Consider the following 18,473-nt stretch of genomic DNA (forward strand, 5'->3'; position numbering starts at 1 on the left):
GACACACTCAGGTTGCTCTCCACAAGCCCAGACAGCGGCTGTCATCAGGAGGCAATCCAGTCAATGGGAAGCTGGCGCAAGAGGCTGCCATGGAAGCAGGGGCATCATCCATGCAGTTTCTGAGGTTTCTGATTTGTCTGGAGAATATTTGTCAGGTGGTGGGAACATCAATCCCATGAATCCATTTCTGGATAGATAGACAGGAGTAAATGGATAGAGACATAGGTGAGAGCTAGAGCTAGAGCTAGAGCTAGAGAAAAATAGAGATAGAGATAATGACATAGACACGGATACGTAGATAGAGATTGAGATGGAGACAGAGACAGAGATGTAGACACAGGTACATCTTGTGCAGATAGCAATATTACAAAATGAATCAAGGAAGGTTTTTTTTTGTGTAAATGTCCCAATTATTTCCTTCTAAGAAATGGAGGCAGAAGTGAAAAGGACAAGAAACACTGATAATTACTGCCAAGTCCTTCGTCCAGGCTGCACGTTAAGCATTTGGATTTCTAATCTCATAACCTCACACCATCCCTGGGGTGGGTGCTGGCATCTCTGCTCCACAGAAGAAGGTTCTGGAGAAGCTCCAGCTCACCTCCTCCTCTCACTGCACCCCCTTGGGTTACCAGGGTCTGTGCAAATGCTTTTGTGGTTGTTGTTTTAGTACATTTCTCATGACTGTCAGTCTGTCTCTGTGCTCTGGAATTTAAAGTTTGGTTTACCGGATTCAAACAATACTATTTTCATTAGTTCTTTGACAATTATTTTTGCAGACTAGTTTATCTTTTTTAGGCTCAGGAAGCTTCATGGATTACATTTGTAAAAACCCTGTATCTTGCCTACACAACTCTATGTAGTTACTACTTTCTAAACAGGACCTCCCTTAGCACAGAAGTCTCCTTTTACTAATTAAAACACTGCACAACCTGGACGGAAAATTAGAAAAAGGCACTTTTTCCCAGGCTGACACAGCCCTGCTCATGGTAAAGAGGGCGGTGGGCATGGGATGGATTGTGGTCCCCACTGGTGCCCCCTCCCCCGTCACGCAGGCACCTTGAGCAGGGCGCAGTGGTTAGAGCAAACCCAGGCTACACCTCTGGTGCGTGGCAGGGGACGGGAGCGTCGTCATTGCTGAACTCACACGTGTCATCTCTTCCTCCTTCTGATGCTGGAGAGGCACTAAGCTTACCAACTGAAGACAGTTTCCTCTGGTTTAGAACAGCCCCTTTCAGGCTAGTTCTGTCTCCTTTGTCCCCTTCCTCCTCCTTCTGTCTCCCTGCCTCCTGCTGCCATCACTGCACCCGGGAGGAGAGTTAGTTCTCACAGTCTCCCTGCCGCCCTCTTCCAGCCCTTGGCCCCGCTCTCTGGATTCAGCCTCTCCCTCTGAATTGTCCTATGCAGTTACCAGCCCCGAACCCACCCCTACCAACTCACAGCACGCCTTGGGATGTAAGCTCCCAACTCAGCTTCTCATCCAGATCCCGGCTGCTGCCTCCTGTGGTCCCCTCAGCGCCCTGACCCTCTCACAGATGCTAAGAAGCGTTATGGATCTCCTACCTGTGCAGCCCGTGGGGACAGTCAGGGCTGGTTTGGGCTGGTCTGTGCCGATGTCTCCACTGTTGGTGGTGTTCCTCTAGGGCCGTGTTCCAGAGCTTGACATCAGGCAGATATTCTCAGGTTCTCCCCCCGCCCCCAACCCCATGTTTTGGGTATCTGTTGAAGAAGTTTCTATCCTTTGTGGGGCAAGCCTCTCAGAGACAAGGGAACCAGAAAGTACCTTCACTTTCTCTCTCCCCAACATCTCACACCACATGCCAACCCCTAGCCTTTTGTCTCGGGGTGCGTGCAAACTTTGTGGACACCACACCCCCACTTATCTGCATCTAGCACCAGTAGTGAATTTCTGTGTTCCTAATTTGCTAGGCTTGCATACCAATGTATCAAATAGGAGATTGGGAAATTTAGAAAATCCCTTTTTTTCCAATTAAATTTGACTTTCAAGCTCACTATCTCATGATTAACTTTTTTTTTTTAACGTTTATTTATTTTTGAGAAAGAGAGAGACAGAGCATGAACGGGGGAGGGTCAGAGAGAGAGGGAGACACAGAATCTGAAACAGGCTCCAGGCTCTGAGCTGTCAGCACAGAGCCCGACGCGGGGCTTGAACTCACGGACCACGAGATCATGACCTGGGCCGAAGTCGGACGCTTAACCAACTGAGCCACCCAGGCGCCCCAACTCATGATTAACTTTTAAAATGAGCTTATTCTGGGCACAGGCACTGCCTGCTTTTGTGGATGGTATCTGTCAATGTTTGGTGTAACCTGAGAAGGGCTCCCAGTGACATGATGTATATGGGAAGATAAAACTCTGCCAGCTACAGATTTCCAAAGCATCATCCTCTTTGCACATTGTGAGTGTTTATTTAAGTCTGGTTATGGGATTTTGAGTGCTCTCCGTGTATTTTCCTTGACACTTTCTGCTAAAACTAGCTCACTAAACAGAGAAGATATGTGATTTTTGTTAGCCTTTTCCCTTCCACTAGCAGGAAGGGTCCTGGGGCAGAATGCCCACAAAGGAACTCATTCAGATGCGTGCCCACTGTGACCCTTAGCCATGGCTTCATGAGTGGCCCTCATAGTGTCCTGACCAGGCTCCACTGGGTAGGGCAGCAGGTCTGAGACAACCCAAATTTGCTCACAAATGCCGACGTACATTCTTGTAAAGTTAACAAACATTAAGCAAATTCAAAGTGGCCCCCTATTCCCCAGCTTATTTTACTTATTTGGTGGAAAACATAACCCACTTAAGTGACCATCTGCTTGATTTCTTCCTTTTGCTCCTCCAGATGGACTGTCCATCGTTCGTTACCTCATTCTGGGCATTACGCGGTGGACCCTCATGGACCGCATGGATGGGTTTCCTTATTCTCTGGTTGCTATTTGGAAGCAGTCAGTGGAAGCATCAGGAGGAGGCTGGGAGTTGGGAGCAGAGTGAGCTCAGGGTTCCCTCCTGACAGGTGGCCTTGGGTTGGCTGCATCCTCCCCTGGGGCCAACATACAGGGCCTTCTACCCCAGAGACAGAATTTGTGCTCGGGACCCAAGAGGTGTAGGTGGGAGTGGCCATTCCTTTTCACACCAATTAACCCACTGGAAGAATCTGTTTATTTTCTCCCAGGGCCCTGGATCCACAGGTTTGGAAGTCTAGTGCCCAAGGAATGGAAATTGTTGTCAAATGATGAGGTCATGGTTCCTTTGAACTTCAACTCTCATTGGCCGACATTCAGTGGAAATCACAACAAAGATGTCCATTAGTGTAGTCCGTGGGCGTTAGCCTCCTAGAGCACAGAGCAGGGTAAAGAAATGAGGAAAATCAATTCTAAGGGGAATACAGAAGGCATTCAACGAAGTCCACCCTTTATGCCCCTCAGCACCCACTCCTGTTCTTTGACCGGGAGAGACATCAGTGCCCGCAAAGACAGGGATACACACAGTCTTAAGTGAAAGTCTGTCTTCTCAGTCTCCCAGTGAAGATCACGTGAAGCCAATTTCTAGCAACCTTACGTGGAAGGAGGCAGATCATGTTTTCAGGCAGTAAAGGTGTCAGACCACATTTGCTGAATGAAGTCACAGCTGTGTGCATCACTGTGTGTAATACGCTTCAGAGGATTTCATTCCAGCATCTGCATTTGGGTAAAAGAGACATAAAGCAAGTCCTGAGTATTTGTGCCACTCTCTGTAGCACTTGGTGTCTGTCCTCTACAGGGGAAAAGCCACACTCAGCCCAAGAAGCTGCTTTGAGCTCTCCAAGCATGAACCTTTCCTCTAACTTGGCTGATGGAGTCCGTGGGAATCAGGAGCAAAAAAAGGTTCTGTTTTGTAAAAGAAGCAAAGGTTGTGTGAGAGGAAGGGAGAAAAGTGATCAGGACCGAACCGGTTCCAGGTCTTTCTAACCATCAGATTGTCTAACCATCACCTGTTGTCTGTAAGTGTTCAATATTACGCAGTGATTTTTAACATTCTAAGATGCGTGAGTTCTTTTTAAACTACATTTTAAAACAAAATTCAAAAGCAATACAAGATTTCTATGAGACAGTTAGGGCTGAGCCCGTTCTCAGGGCTGAACATGAAGAAGACCTGATACAAAACAGTTAACGTGGATTTCCAGGCGTGCCTGGAAATTTTTAGAATTGAGATTTTACCAGGTGGCTCTGAGGTAATGGACATCAATGTTCCCACAATACTAGGATGTGTGGGCAACTGGTAAGGGATACCGTAACTTTGAAAATCGTGATTCTGAACATATTCTTAGACTTTATTCAGCATTAATTTGATAACATAATGTTGGTCCCATTATTTAAGGTCACTGTGACTTGCCCTCCTTGTGGCAGTACCAGGATATAGCTGAACTTGGTTCTAGCCCGGCGGGACAGGATGGCCGAGCTGCCAGCTCGTGCCACGATCAAGGTTGGCTCCTCCAGTCTGACCTCCACAAGGCTGTTTGGAGGAAGCCCCTGAGGCTCCAGGCCACACCCCCACACTGGGTACAGGGGAGGGAGTCCAGACTTACCGGGAAACAGGAGGGCACACAGGATTGCAAGGAGACCCGGCTTGGCTCCAAGTCCTGGCAGGTGGACAGAAGCCCAGGGTGACATAGTGGCTGCACCTGCTGGGAGGAGACCACTTGGGTGAGTGGCAGAGGTCAGGAGAGGGTCTGAGCTGCTGCTTCCAGGTGGTGCCAGCAGATACTGGTGAGAGAAAGGAGAGAGAGAGTGGGAGGGAGGGGGAAGAGAGCAGGGGCGGTGCAGACCAGGGGGCGGGACCAGGTCCTGCGGTTCCAGGGTCAGATCCTCAGAAATGGTAAAGGCGGGGCCTTATGAAGGGTCAGCTGAGGAACGCATCTGAAATGAAATTTAAAGAAATAAAGGGAGCATTGACTTCCTACTGAAATCAAGGCTCCATTTCAGCTATGCCAAGTATACCAGGGCCCCCTGGATATATTTATGGTAATTAGTTATGCTAATTATAGGCTGACAGCCTGGAGGGAGAGGGCAGTGGGGACGGCCAGAAAGGGCACTTGGCTGGGCCGGAGGGTTGGGTCCTTCAGCACCCATGACCAGACCCAGCTCCTGAGCAACTCCATTTGGTAAAAACTGAAAGGCAGACATACTCAACTATAATCAAGATTCAAGTCTCAAGTGTCCCCAGATGCAGGCTGTAATGTTGTGCTGAGTTGGTGAAGAGTTGAGTAGAATACTCTGCTAAAAGAATATTTCAGGGCCATCATTCAGACCCTCAAGCAGGTGTCTGGGCAGCTGTGCTAAAAATGTTAAGTGGAAAAGAGAGTGACAGTGGGGGAGACACGTACACAGCAAAATGGCAGGTGGAAAGAGTCTCCATATTAGGTAAGCAATGTAGGTGGGGAGAAATCAGGTGAACTCTTTTCTTCCTACTTTCTCTATTTTTTACATGGTCACCAATAAGGAAATCTTACTTTGGGGGAGAAAATCCACAACCATCTATTGATTTATGAAAATAAATTTTATTTCACATGGTCCGCATTTACAACTCTGTTTCTATCAATTATGGTTATCAGTGTTATTCAAATACTGCTCAGATTAAAGGTTCAAAACTGTTGGCCAGGACTCTTTAATAAAGCCTGTCCCAAATCTCCAGACAAGGACTCCTCTGAATGTGTCAAATGACAAAAGTAAAACAATTTATCTTGTAGAGTGTGATGTCTTTTATTCAAAGGAATAATCCATGGATTGGGGCTTTCAGTGCCTCACACACAGCAGAGCACGCTTCCCCAGGGATTATGGGCAAGAGGGAGTTTTATGAGCCTTAGATTTTCGATTCTTGGTGTTTGGGCACTGGCTGGCTGGGATAAATGGTGTTTCTGGTCAAGGGAAGCATTTACTGGGATGGGAAAGGTACCTAAGTCTCGGTTTGACTACGTGGCACCCTGTGCTGGAGGGGCTCCATCTTGGGCTCAAAAATGTTATGTCAACAAGTGACAATGGCTTTCCTTTCCTCTACCTCTCTTCTTGCTGTGGTGCATCTGTGCTCTTCTGTAAGTGGCACTAAAGGATCACATTTCTCCAACAGTGACACATGTTTAAAAAATAATAGAGGGAAACTCTTGAGCAGGGCAGAAAGAGTAGTCAAAGCTTTCACCCAACCCTCATGAGGAGAGTGGAGGGTTCTGATCAGGACCCCGCTGTCGCCAGGAAGAGAGAAACTGGGCAGCACTTGAGGGAGCAGGACGTCCTGTCCCCCCAGGTCATCCCGCTGCTGCCTGAATGAAGCTGCTCTGATGGCCCCAGACCTCAGCCCCAGGGGAGAGGCGGCTGGGTCACAGCAGGTGTGGACTCAGGCAGACCCTGTGCAGAGGGCCAGGTGCTGAAGCTTGGACCTGCTCGGTTAACCTCTGAGAGGCTGGCGTGCTCGCCTCACCTGGGGCAGCTCCCCTCCGCCCCGCAGAGAGTCTGAGATCTCGTCCAGTGTGACCCCTTCCCTTGGTCACGTGGAATAAATGGATGCAGACATGACGTCAACCTTCAGTGAACGGGACAAACCTGAAAGCCCAAAAGAGGAAAGACATTGATATATTTTGATGAGTGGACTGTGGATAAAATATTTTCTTCAATCTTCTACTTATACCTTTATAACACTGTGTGTTGAATAAAATTTTTTTTAAAAAATCATGTCTTTTCTTAGATGAGTAACCTCTTTTTATTTTTTTAAATGTTTTTATTTATTTTTGAGACAGAGAGAGACAGAGCATGCACAGGGGAGGGGCAGAGAGAGAGGGAGACACAGAATCGGAAGCAGGCTCCAGCCTCTGAGCTCAGCACAGAGCCTGACACGGGGCTCAAACTCACGGACTGTGAGATCATGACCTGAGCTGAAGTCGGACGCTTAACCGACTGAGCCACCCAGGCGCCCCAAGATGAGTAACTTCTCTTTAAAAACCAAGCCCTGAGCAGCGTGCTGGAGAGTCCTACTTTGCTATGAAAGCCCAGAAGCTTAGACACTTAATGATGAATAGTGTAGGGGCCCAAGGCAAGCTTCCTCTGACGGCATAAATATTATTTTGCCATAAAGATGATTTTGAATTAAAGGTAATAAAACCCACCAGATGCAGGAAAATCTCTGTGCCTCGCCCTCAACTACAGCAAATTACACTGGAAAGGGGAGCCTGTGCCAGCAAGAGAGCTATTAACAGAGACTCCCCTTTACCTAAGGAACTTACCTGCATGATTGGGCAAGCTTTTTCTTCCAAACAGCTCCTCTCACCTTCCCGCTTCTGGCCCCTTTGTGTCCTCTGCTCTCCTTAGCTCCCCTAAGCTTCTTGTTGCCTCATTGTCTTTGGAATTTCCCTATGCTTATGCCTACTAAATTTGATTTTCTCCTATCAATCTGTCTCATCACTTTGATTCCAAGTCCAGCTAGAAGGACCAACAGGCAGAGGAAGGTCTTCCTTCCTGGCCAAAGAAAGCATTCGTTCCTGAGGTTTCGTTGTTCCTCGTCATTAAAGATGAGAAAATAGCTCCCCGGTGCAGGTGGCCCATTCAATATCACGGGACCATGAGCAGCTGAGGCAGGATTCGGACACCCCCTCCCTCCTCTCTACAGTGGGCACTTCTCATTGAGTGGACCTGTCATTTGTCATATCAAAACCAATAACTGCATCAGAGCACCTACTACGTGTGAGGCACGGGACCAGGCCCCTTAGAAACGTTAACCTCTGTTTCGGCATCCTTGGAAATAATACAGTTCTATGCGGCACACATTAGTGTTCTCAGTCTACAAATGATGGCCGTCAGGCTCCTTGGACGTTCCTCACATTGGACTCCTTTAAATAGCTGAGCAAACGTGCTAATCATTGACCGACCTTACTAGAAAAACATTAGGATCAGTTAGGTTGGTCTGCATTTGACTCTCTCTCCTCCAAGGTAAATGGATGTGTGTGTGTGTGTGTGTGTGTGTGTGTGTGTAGCAAATTAATTTGAGAGAAGATTTTTGTGGCTCCTCAAGTGAAAAAGTAGCCTCGCATAGATTCATCAGATTTAATGGAAAAAAAGTGCAAAGTGCTATGCAATATTTGGACATAAACCACATAATTATTTTTAAGCTACATAATTATTTGTTGTTTATCTGAAATTCAGGCAAATGCGAGCAAATCCACAATGAGCCATCATCTCCCACCGGTAATAATGACAATTAGCAAAAAAAGAGTACAATAACAGGTGTCATCACCGAAGCCAGGAAGGGAGGAAGGGCAGGGACTCTGGCTGACCATCCTCTGCTCAGGGACCACGTGCAGGGGACACCAGGCTGTCACAGGAGCAGCTCCGAGAGCAGACCGTCCCAGGCAAGAACATGTGTCTGCGGTCCCGGAAAATCCCTGCTGGGCCAGATGGGGCATGGTTTCAAAATCAAGAATGTATGCATCTGCCAGCACACAAGAGCAGAAAGAGAATTCTTAAAACAAAATGCAACAAGAGAAATTCCTCCACCAGAATGTTCAAGAAAAACGATGGACCTACAGCCCTGAAACGAACATAGTATTAGTACTAGATTTTATTCAATCAGCAAAACTTACCTTAAGAGGGGCTGAGGGAGCGAAAAGAGAGAGAGAGCATTTCTTTTAAGCTCTAAAGAGTAGGGGTCATGAGGAAAATTTCAGGAAGATTGCAGAACTCTGGAATAACTCTCACGTGCCAGTAAGCAAAGAGTGTGAGCTGTTCTTGAAGCACAATCATTCAGTTAACAGTGCTGGACCTCAGAACCTATAGAAATTTCCTCTAGCACTTGTGAATTAACAGTTGATTGCCTTCTGTGAGAGACTGTTTTTAAAGGTCATAACAGAAATCATTGGCCTGTTAAATAATAACAAATACCCTTTATTGAACATCAAACATTGTACATATTGATTCTGTCGTTGCAAGCGTAACGTAGGTGTTATTCATCCCATGCTACAGATGAAACAGAGGATCAGGGAAGTTAAGTAACTTCCTGGAGATTGCTTGGCTAAGAGAGAGCACAGCAAGAACTTCAGTTCTGCCAGGCTCTCAAAGCCTGTGCCCTGAGTAACCTAAGTAACCCACTCGGATGTTTGTATTTCAGGGATTCATTTCTGTCCTCATTTTGCTGTTGCTGTGAATGCAAAGGGTCATCTTGTCATACTTCGCATTCCTTTTCTATAATGTGCTTCCCGAGGTTACACACTACAGTATTTCATTTGTTATTTATGTTGCCTTCTAGCACCCCCCTGCTGGCCATTGCGGGTATGTCCTACACCTTATGCTCTGCATTGGAGCCCAGGTAAGTGAAGTCTACTACAGCAAATAACTCAGCTTAGTGAGTGGAAGAGCCCAGAAAACCTAGGCAGGAAACCTGCTCTTCAATTGTGTACTCAGGTGTGCTTGGGAGTTTTAGGTCAGCATCTCCTCTTTGCAAGGCCCGCGTTTCCCCAGTCTTGAATGAGAGGATTGACTGGTATATTTGGGGTCTTATGTAGCTGTGAAAACTACAGAGAATTGCTCGCGAATAATGCATCTTTACATCTATATAAATGGAATCTCATTCTTGTCAATCCATCTGTCCCTCTGTCCATCCACTAGGTTCACTGCTCCTCTGTGCTGCTCCTTCTGCCGCTGGTTGCAGCCACTGCGTGAGTCCCTCCACCGCCAGTGACAGGAACTTGTCCTGTTGCTCATACTGGCTGTCACCAGCGAGGCTGGCACCCACACCTCAGGGTCTCTGCATGCTGGGAGTCGCGTTTCCCTGGGAACGTCATCCCGGGATTGCGGCTGCCAGGAAATACACATACACCTTGTCTCTAAATACTGTGTTTATTATCTGACGTCATAGTTTTTACCAACCGGATGGCCACCAAACAGGATCACCTTGTTTCAGCAGGTTATTGCCCTGGGCCGCTGATGAGGAAGCTGAGGGTCTCTGTTTATACCTGGCACCCACTAAAGTCTGTCCCTCAGACACTTGGCCGTCCGTGCCCTTTGGGCGCAGCAGAAAGGAGGCCGGCGGCAGAGGCTACAGCACCCAGAGGAGCCAGGCTGCCCACGGCCGGGCCCACTTTTCCTGGCCGTGTGACCGGACCCGGTTCTCATTGCCTGAATCTCAGCTTCCTCGTCTGCGAAAAGGGAAATCAGCAAATACTTTATTGGCTTATAAAATTTAAGTAATTTTTTGGTTTTAATTTTACATTTATTCATTTATTTTGAGACAGAGCCAGAGAGCAAGTGGGGGCAGGGCAGAGAGAGAGGGAGAGAGAGAATCCCAAACAGGCTCCAAGCAGAGCCTGATGCAGAGCTTAATCTCCTGAATCGTGACCTGAGTCAAAATCAAGGGTTGGTCGCTTAACCAACTGAGCCCCTCAGGTGCCCCTAAAATTTAAATAATTTAATACAGGTAGAACACTTAGGAAAGTGTCAGGTAAAGAAAGATGTTAGTTATAATTATATTTCCTATTAACAGTAATATATTATTCTTATAAAAACAAATATACATGAAGCAAATATTACTATAATATGTTAGTACAACTATGTCATCCATACGAATAAAGATAAAATGTTATATACGTTAAATTATTAAAATTAATTAAGATTTTAGGAATCTTTATTAATTACTTGTTGATTTGAATGAATTTATCTCTTAGATATTTATCTTTTACGAGTTTTAACTTTCACAACTATTCTCAGCTACTCTATCAATGGTCTAAACTTTGTCTAAAGCACTTTCATTAATAGAGATTCTCAATTTTGTAGCAGATTTTTTTTTTACCACATACATTGCATATTTGGAGTCCTGCTTAAGAAAACTTATCTTTCTGGGGTGCCTGGGTGGCTCAGTCGGTTAAGTGTCTGACTTCAGCTCAGGTCATGATCTCATGGTTCGTGGGTTCAAGCCCCACGTCGGGCTCTGTGCTAACAGCTCAGAGCCTGCTTTGGATTCTGTGTGTGTGTGTCTCTCTCTCTCTGCCCCTCCCATACTCACACTCTGTCTCTGAAAAGTGAATAAATTTTTTAAAAATTAAAAAAAAACAACTTGTCTTCTCCAATATTATAAAAAGCCCTGTACCATTTCTTGTTATATTCAGTTTGAGATTTTCACCCACGCTGATCCTGGCATTAGTGTTTCTAGACTTCTGTGAACTCGTCAATCACTCGGCGTCTCCTGGCATTTCCGTGGAAGATCCCTGCACCATATTCAGAAATAAGTCGGTAGAGACGTTTTCAGTTACTGGGAACATGACAAACTAAGTTGTACTGTTTCTACACTGAATACAATAAGAAAACTGGATGGGCACTGGTGGAGAAAAGTCATGATGTTCACTCCTGATGAGCTGATGTTGAGTACTGATTTATGTAGGGAAAAAAGTTAATAAAATGAAACATACTGAGAATTCTCTTGTATAGACATTAGACCAATGACTGGACTTTTCTGTTCTATATGATCTATTAGTATTGTGTACCTATAACTATAAACATGTCAGTAAGAAAAGTAACAAAATGCGGCTCGAGTAAGAAGACATTGCTGATTGTGAAGGTTGTCAGATGTTTGATGACACACGGACGTTAGTACTACATTGCATTTAATGTCAGACTGTAAATTTCATTAGTGTCAGAATTAAAATGCCTCCTCCTCCAGGGAGCTCACCTGGCTGGGGTGTGTGTGTGTGTGTGTGTGTGGCAGTTTGCTAACAATGCTGACCCCGCACTTGGTTAATACTTCCTGAGCTTGACACCCATGTTCCCTGACCTCCATTCTGTCAGTCAAGGCTACTGTGGGCATCACACTAGTCAGCTGTTACATTGCTAGGATCCTAGTTGGGGGAAGGAGGGACAAGGCCCAGGTCCTGTGGGATTGTCTCTGGGCTCCCCAACCACCAGGGGGAGCCCTTGCTCTGTATTCCAGGGGTCCCTCCTGTGGGGAGAGGTCTTTGCAGGTTGGACCTTGTGGAGGACAAACCTGAGTGTCCCAGCACACCAGCCTGCTAGACTGAGAGAGGAAGGTCGCTGACCTGCTAGACCGAGGGAGGAAGGGTAGCATGAGCAGCCAGTCAGGGATCGGGCACCACGGAGAAGCCCACTGTGGCCCCGTCTGCGTTTAGGGGCTGGGGACAGGGTGATGTGGCAGGGCCCCGGCTGGCAGAGCTGCCCCAGGCCTTAGGTGCTTCTGGCGCCGACAGGTCTGTTTGTGAGGAGGGGGCTTCCCAGCGTAAAATGTCTAACTCGAATGGTGCTGGGTTATGTGTCTTTCAGCTGACGACAGCAGTGACCAGTGCCTTTTTACTTGCAAAAGTGATCCTCTCAAAGGTACAGCCTCCCACGTTTTCTGTACAATTACCGTCTATACTGGCGAAGGCTCATGTTCCAGTGTGAGCTCCTGGTAACTGCATTTCCCTCTCCTGGTCACGTCTGTCCTTCCAGCTTTTCTCTCAAGGGGCTTTCGGCTACGTGCTCCCCATCATTTCGTTCCTCCTTGCCTGGATTGAGACGTGGTTCCTGGATTTCAAAGTGTTACCTCAAGAGGCGGAAGAGGAAAACAGTAAGTGTCTCCCAGGTTAGGCTCCTCAGCTGGGCTGGGGATCGAGCCAGAAGGAAGAGCCTGGAAGTCAGATTTGAAGGGAGCCACACTGGGTGGGGTAGGCGGGTCTCGGGTCTCCACCGTGCAGAGGACCCAGCAGAAATCCAGAGCAGGGCGGAGGACAGGACAGTGAGAGCACGTGGCTCCTCTCTGGAGCTGTGAGGCCAGACTTCTCTGGAAGAAAGTGTGAGCCCTGGTGAGAGGGACAGTCAGACAGCAGAAACAGCCAGCACCTCCTTATCCCCAGTGATCACGGTCCCAGGACACCAAGCACTTTGTGCATCTGAACAGGACTGTTCCTTAGGGACACAGGGATGACAGACAGGATAGGCTGAGCTGAGACAGAAAGTCTCAGAGTCCGCGATCCTGCCAAGTCTCACGTTGCTACCTTACAGCAGGCGGTGGCCTGGAAGGGGCCCCAATTAGCACAGGGGGTGCCTGGTGGGGGAGAGTGCTGGGTGAGTGAGGAACCCAGAGGGCGGGAGGGGGAAGACAGCAGCCAGACACGTGTGCTCAGCTCAGGGTCCACCTCCCCCTGTGAGTAGCGGAGGGACTCCTAGCGATCTGTGACCATGAGCCCTGCGGGGCAGCTGTCATCTCCTGCGTGGACTCATGTGGATACTGACCAGGAAGGCCCAGTGATGGACTGAGCTGCATGATTCAGTATGGGGCTAGAATTCCTCTCTGCATGATGGCCTGAGTGGAAGCCCACGGGCCACATCTGCCCTCTGGTGGTGACATGTTTGAAACTCAGTACAGAGACCCAGGCCTTTTACCACGTGCCGTGGTTAGGTCCTTCTTGCGTCTGGCTCAGATTGCCCTGCAAAATAGGAAAAATAAGGTCCTATGTCCTAGAGAAAGTGAAGTATGATTGTAACCTCAAGGGATAACGGAGAATGAGTAAACATGTAAATGGATTTATTTTGAGTAATCTCATTGACAGAGTAGAAATCTATAAGAACAGAATTATTATTCAAGAGTGTATTTTAAACACCTGAATCAGACCTAGATAAGTCTTCTGTCGTGTGTCCTCTGTGCTTGTATGAAAACCTGTTGTGGAGCAGGGCAGGTACAGCTAATGGAAGTCGCTTTTGGACTTGTGTATAAACATCAAATCGAGCTTGGGTGAAAGCATATCAGCTGTTAGTGTCCCTGGGGCTTGAATGCGAGAGTGGTGCCACCACGTTCAAAGGCACTAACAGGGCAGACCTGGCATCGATGAAAATGTGGAGCAGAGGGTACGCTCACGGTCACGAACAGGCAGTGAGCTCACACCTGCACCTGCGATTCGGCCGCGGCTTCCTCCAGCTTCTCTCGTGTTCGCTCAGCTCCGGACGAGACTCGCCGCCGATGCTCCCTGTGTTCGCGGGCGCCCGTCCTGAGCTTCCACGTCAGTTCCTCCCCTTTTCTGTGTTTGTTCAATTCCCTTTTCTGGGGGGACCTTTTTAAATAATAAATCTTTCTTCCCCATCTTACTGACGCTTTCCACATTTATACAAGTCTCTCCACTTATTGTGCCTTACATTTGCTATTTCCCTAACGAAGTGAATACTGGAGGCCATTTGTATGACCTACCAGGTGGTTTTGCTTTGTGCTTTGGTTTTGATTATGGTGATTTCTGCAGGGAGGAAAGTGTTCTCCAGGGAAAGAGGCCATAAATATTGACTCAAAGAATCCCCTGAGTCACAGGCAGGTTTTTAAGTCTGCTGCCATGTGCCCTCACAGCACTGGTTCATAGCGTAATAATAAAACCTATTTTTTGTTTGAAAGATTTTCTTTCTGACAAGGGTTTTTCTCTTTTTTAGCGTAGCAACGACACCATTTTATTGTGCCTAACCTCACCGAGAAGCTACCAGAACTGTGACGTCACTCTCAGCCTCTGAATTTCTTCCCTTCCAGGACTCCTGATAGTTCAGGATGCTTCGGAGAGGGCGGCACTCATACCTGGAGGTCTTTCTGATGGTCAGTTTTATTCTCCTCCTGAATCTGAAGCAGGTAACAAAAATGTGATTATCGTCTGTGTTTTCATCCGCCATTCAAAAGCTCAGCCCTCCCTGCCTCTCCTGTCAGAACGCTGCTGAGCAGACATCTCACAGCGCAGGCACTTGGAGACGGAAGTAACCGAGACGTGGTCTTGATGTGGGAGCAGTGGGGAGACACAGAGTGTAAAATACGTGTAACCCGGGGACACAGACCCCGTGTGACCGGCCATGTGCATGTCAGACGACAGGCAGACGAGGGGAAGGGTCCGCTCCTCTTCTTACCCGTCATCCCCTAGCCCGACCTTCCTCCCGGGTCCCCGTGTCTGAGGGTGCAGCTCTCTGAGCTGTTGCCCGTGAAGAAAGCAGAGCCTCCCTGGGGACTCGGCCCTTTCTTAGGCCTCACATCCCTGCCTTCTCCAGGCCATTTCCACCCTCTGTATTTCTGCCTCCTTTACCTCATTCATTGCACCACTTCCTGTCTTCTCCACCTTCCCTTCAGCATTTCCTGCTTTGGTTTCTGCAGCCATTTGCTGCCTCGGTCACCCTCTCCCTGCCCCGCCAGAGCGCCATGTCAAATACAAAAATCGCATTGTCGTATGGCTTCCTCAAACCACTCGATGAGGTGGGAGTCTCATTATCCCTATTTCAGAGACCATCAGATTGAGGCACAGAGAGGGGAATCATTTGTGCAAGGTCTCTGGAGGAGTAGGAGGTGGTGGGATCTGAACCCCGGCTCAGTGCTGGAATCCGCGCTCACAGCTGATCCATGTGGGGCCTCTCAGTATTAATGGAAACGCAGCATTGACCACCTCTTCCCCTGCCCAGAAGCCTTCAGTGGCAGAAAGGATTAAGGAAGTCCTGGGTCCTGAGCCTGGCAGAAAGCACCATTTTGACCTCATTACCCAGTTGTCTGACCTCCTGGTACCGTCTCCGTGTGTTCTCTTCTTAGCTTTGCTGAAAACGTTGTGAGCCCAAGCCATCAAGCCATCGGGCAGCTTGCTTTTTCTGTTTGTCACACTGTCCCTCTGCAGACCTGCTCTCCGAGCACGGGAGAGAAGGCTGTCCCACCGCACCCCTACCCTCTGGCTCCTGGGAGAACATTCTCTGCATTTCCTAGGACATTTCTCCCACCTGTGCGGGCTGCACTGCCTTCAGCCCTGACCTGGCCTCGTTCTATCACTGAGGTGGAAACTTGAGTTAGAGAGACTGCGTTATTTCATTCCCCGCATTGAGCTTAGTAACTATTTGAAACACACACACACATAGGATAGTAAAGCAGATTCCAGGCAGAATGAGGCATGTGAAAGATCAAAGGCCCAGCAATGTGACATAGTGAATCATTGGAACTCGAAGTAACTTGTTATCCTGGGCTATTCGTATTTGATATTAAAGCAGGTTAAATCAGGAAGCATAGGGTCAGATGAACTACAGATGTGAATTGGCAGAATTTCTCTTCTCAGTCAGCAGAAGGTCAAAGAAGTATCAAACTCTCATTACCTCAGTATGAGGGTTACTTCGGGGAGATAGTTGGTATGTCATAGGACTTGCTCTTTTGGCATAAAGGCAGTTCACAGTTTAGTGCGTGCTTTTGCACAGCTGTTATTTTTCTAACACTAGTAAAAGTTCTCAGCACTAATGTATTTACTTAACTAGAAACCCTAACTTGATATTCTCTGGACTATGTTGGATCTAAGCATAGGGTCAGACAAAATACAGATATGAACTAGGAGCCAATCTCTTTTTCAGGCGGCAGATACTCAATATAAGTATTCAGTTTTTCATTACCTCGCTATGAGGGTTATCTCATTGAGGTTTTTTTATCTCATAGGAGTCATTCTTTTGAAAAAAGGGAGTTTGCATTGTTGTTCATGCTTTTATCTAGCTTTTATTTTTCTAGGACTCATAAAAGTTCTTGGTGCTGATATCTTTACCCAATTAGAAGTTCAGAACAGCCGGATAATGATAATGGGAGGAGTTACACCTTAGACATTCTTCATCAAATTTTCCAGTCCTGAATGCATTGGCTTCCTGCCTCTGACTTTTACCCCCACCTAGTGGTGGTTGGGAGCATGACCAGTTCATTGGATTATGGAGCAGACCTGGAACATGGTCCGGTGTTCAGGTAGCTGCTTTGTTCAAGACAAAATGCAGGTAAATAGTTGGGAAAGAAGGAGGGTTCAATGTGACTTACTCTATTGTATTATATTTTCATTGTCTGAATATGCAAGTTAGGAAAGAATTAAAATTAAACTTATTGTTGGAATTAACATGTCTAGAAAAGAAGATTCTCCTCTAAAGCAGGGCTCACTCATTAGGCCGGTGGCTAAAAACTACACAGGAGTCTGTGCTTCTGCTGTCCTGGGACTGACACAGGGCTGATTGGCACCTGGGGGACAAGAGGGCATCTGGGGCTGCTCGCCTGCTCTTGACTTTCCTTCCCCAGCACCCAGGGCAGTGCCAGTACTTAGTAGATTTGTAACTGTGGAAGGAAGGAATGAGAAGGGAGAAAGAAATCAGAGTCACCAAAAATTAAAATGTTAGTATTTTTCCTTTTAATGGAATGGCTTGAATTTTAGTATCAATATACTAAATATAAATATGAATATAGCTGAGAGAGAGAGAATCTCAAATCACGTACCACACTTTCAGTGCAGAGCCTGACACTGGGCTCGATCCCACAAACCCTGAGATGATGACTTAAACAGAAATCAAGAGTCAGATGCTTAACCGACTGAGTCACCCAGGCACCTCTCATGTCTCAGAAGTGTTCCTGCTTAGATGATCAATTATATAGGGAGTCTATGTATGGTCCGTAGACTTGAAACACAATTTTTCTTCTTTTTAATAAAAATTTTGAAAAGTATTAAAGCATCATAGTGCATTTTCGAGTTTTTCATGCTGGTATATAGAAATACAACTGATGTTTTTAAATTTAATGTGTACCATGTGACAATGCTAAACTTGCTGATTAGTTCTACTTTTGGGGTGTGTGTGTGTGTGTGTGCGCACGTGCATGTAGATTCTAGGAGGATCATCCATGTACAGAAGCATGTTATCTGTGGATAAAGACATTTTAGCTTCTCCTTTGCAATCTGTTAGATATCTTTACCTTTTTCCTACGTGCACTGTCTACCTTTAATACCATGTTGAATAGAAGTGTCAAGAGTAGACATCTTTGTCTTGTTTCTGGTCTTTGGGGAAAAGTGTTCAGTCTTTCCACATTACGTATGATGTTAGCTATGGGTTTTCACAGATGCCCTTTACCAGGTTGAGGAAGTTCCCTGATATTAAGATTGTTTCTTCTGCTGACTGCATTATTCTTTTAAAGCCCCCTAGTGAATATTTCACTTTGACTATAACGCTTTTCCATTTCAGATTTTTAAAAATATCTGTTCTTTTTTTGTAATTTCTGTCTCCTTTTTTAGATCGCTATTTGTTAATTTATTGTTGTCATACTTTTCTTTACTTTTTTTCTTTCTCCAAATTTTTATTTAAATTCCAGTTACTTAACAGGCAGTGTAATATTAGTTTCAGGTGTAATATTAGGTGTTTTCATCACTTACGTACAACATTCAGTGCTCACAACAAGTGCCCTCCTTAGTCCCCATCACATATTTAACCCATCCCCCTGTCTACCTCCCCTCCAGTAACCCTCAGTTTTCTCTCTATAGTTAGGAGTCTGTTTTCCACTTTGCTCCTCTGTCTTCTTTTTTCCCCCCTATGTTCCTCAGTTTTGTTTCTTAAATTCCACATATGAGTGAAATCATATGGTATTTGTTTTTCTCTGACTGACTTCTTTTACTCAGCGTAATACTCTCCAGCCCCATCCAGGTCCTTGCAAATGACAAGATTTCATTATTTTTTATAGCTGAA

At 46.5% G+C, this 18,473-nt stretch overlaps 1 long non-coding RNA gene and 1 gene segment (V, D, J or C); one reads left to right on the forward strand and one right to left on the reverse strand.

Annotated features, from left to right (window-relative positions):
- The window catches only part of LOC122487723, a 190,485-nt gene that overhangs the window by 78,384 nt on the left and 93,628 nt on the right, over positions 1-18,473 (forward strand).
- Positions 2,407-4,776, reverse strand: LOC122487725. The gene is made up of 3 exons (XR_006298450.1): positions 4,574-4,776; positions 3,496-3,686; positions 2,407-3,341 (listed from the first exon to the last, which is right to left on the reverse strand). It is a non-coding gene; the product is annotated as an uncharacterized LOC122487725 (long non-coding RNA).

This window comes from Prionailurus bengalensis, chromosome A2 (assembly GCF_016509475.1).
Source record: "Prionailurus bengalensis isolate Pbe53 chromosome A2, Fcat_Pben_1.1_paternal_pri, whole genome shotgun sequence".
In the NCBI taxonomy this organism is placed as follows: Eukaryota; Metazoa; Chordata; class Mammalia; order Carnivora; family Felidae; genus Prionailurus; species Prionailurus bengalensis.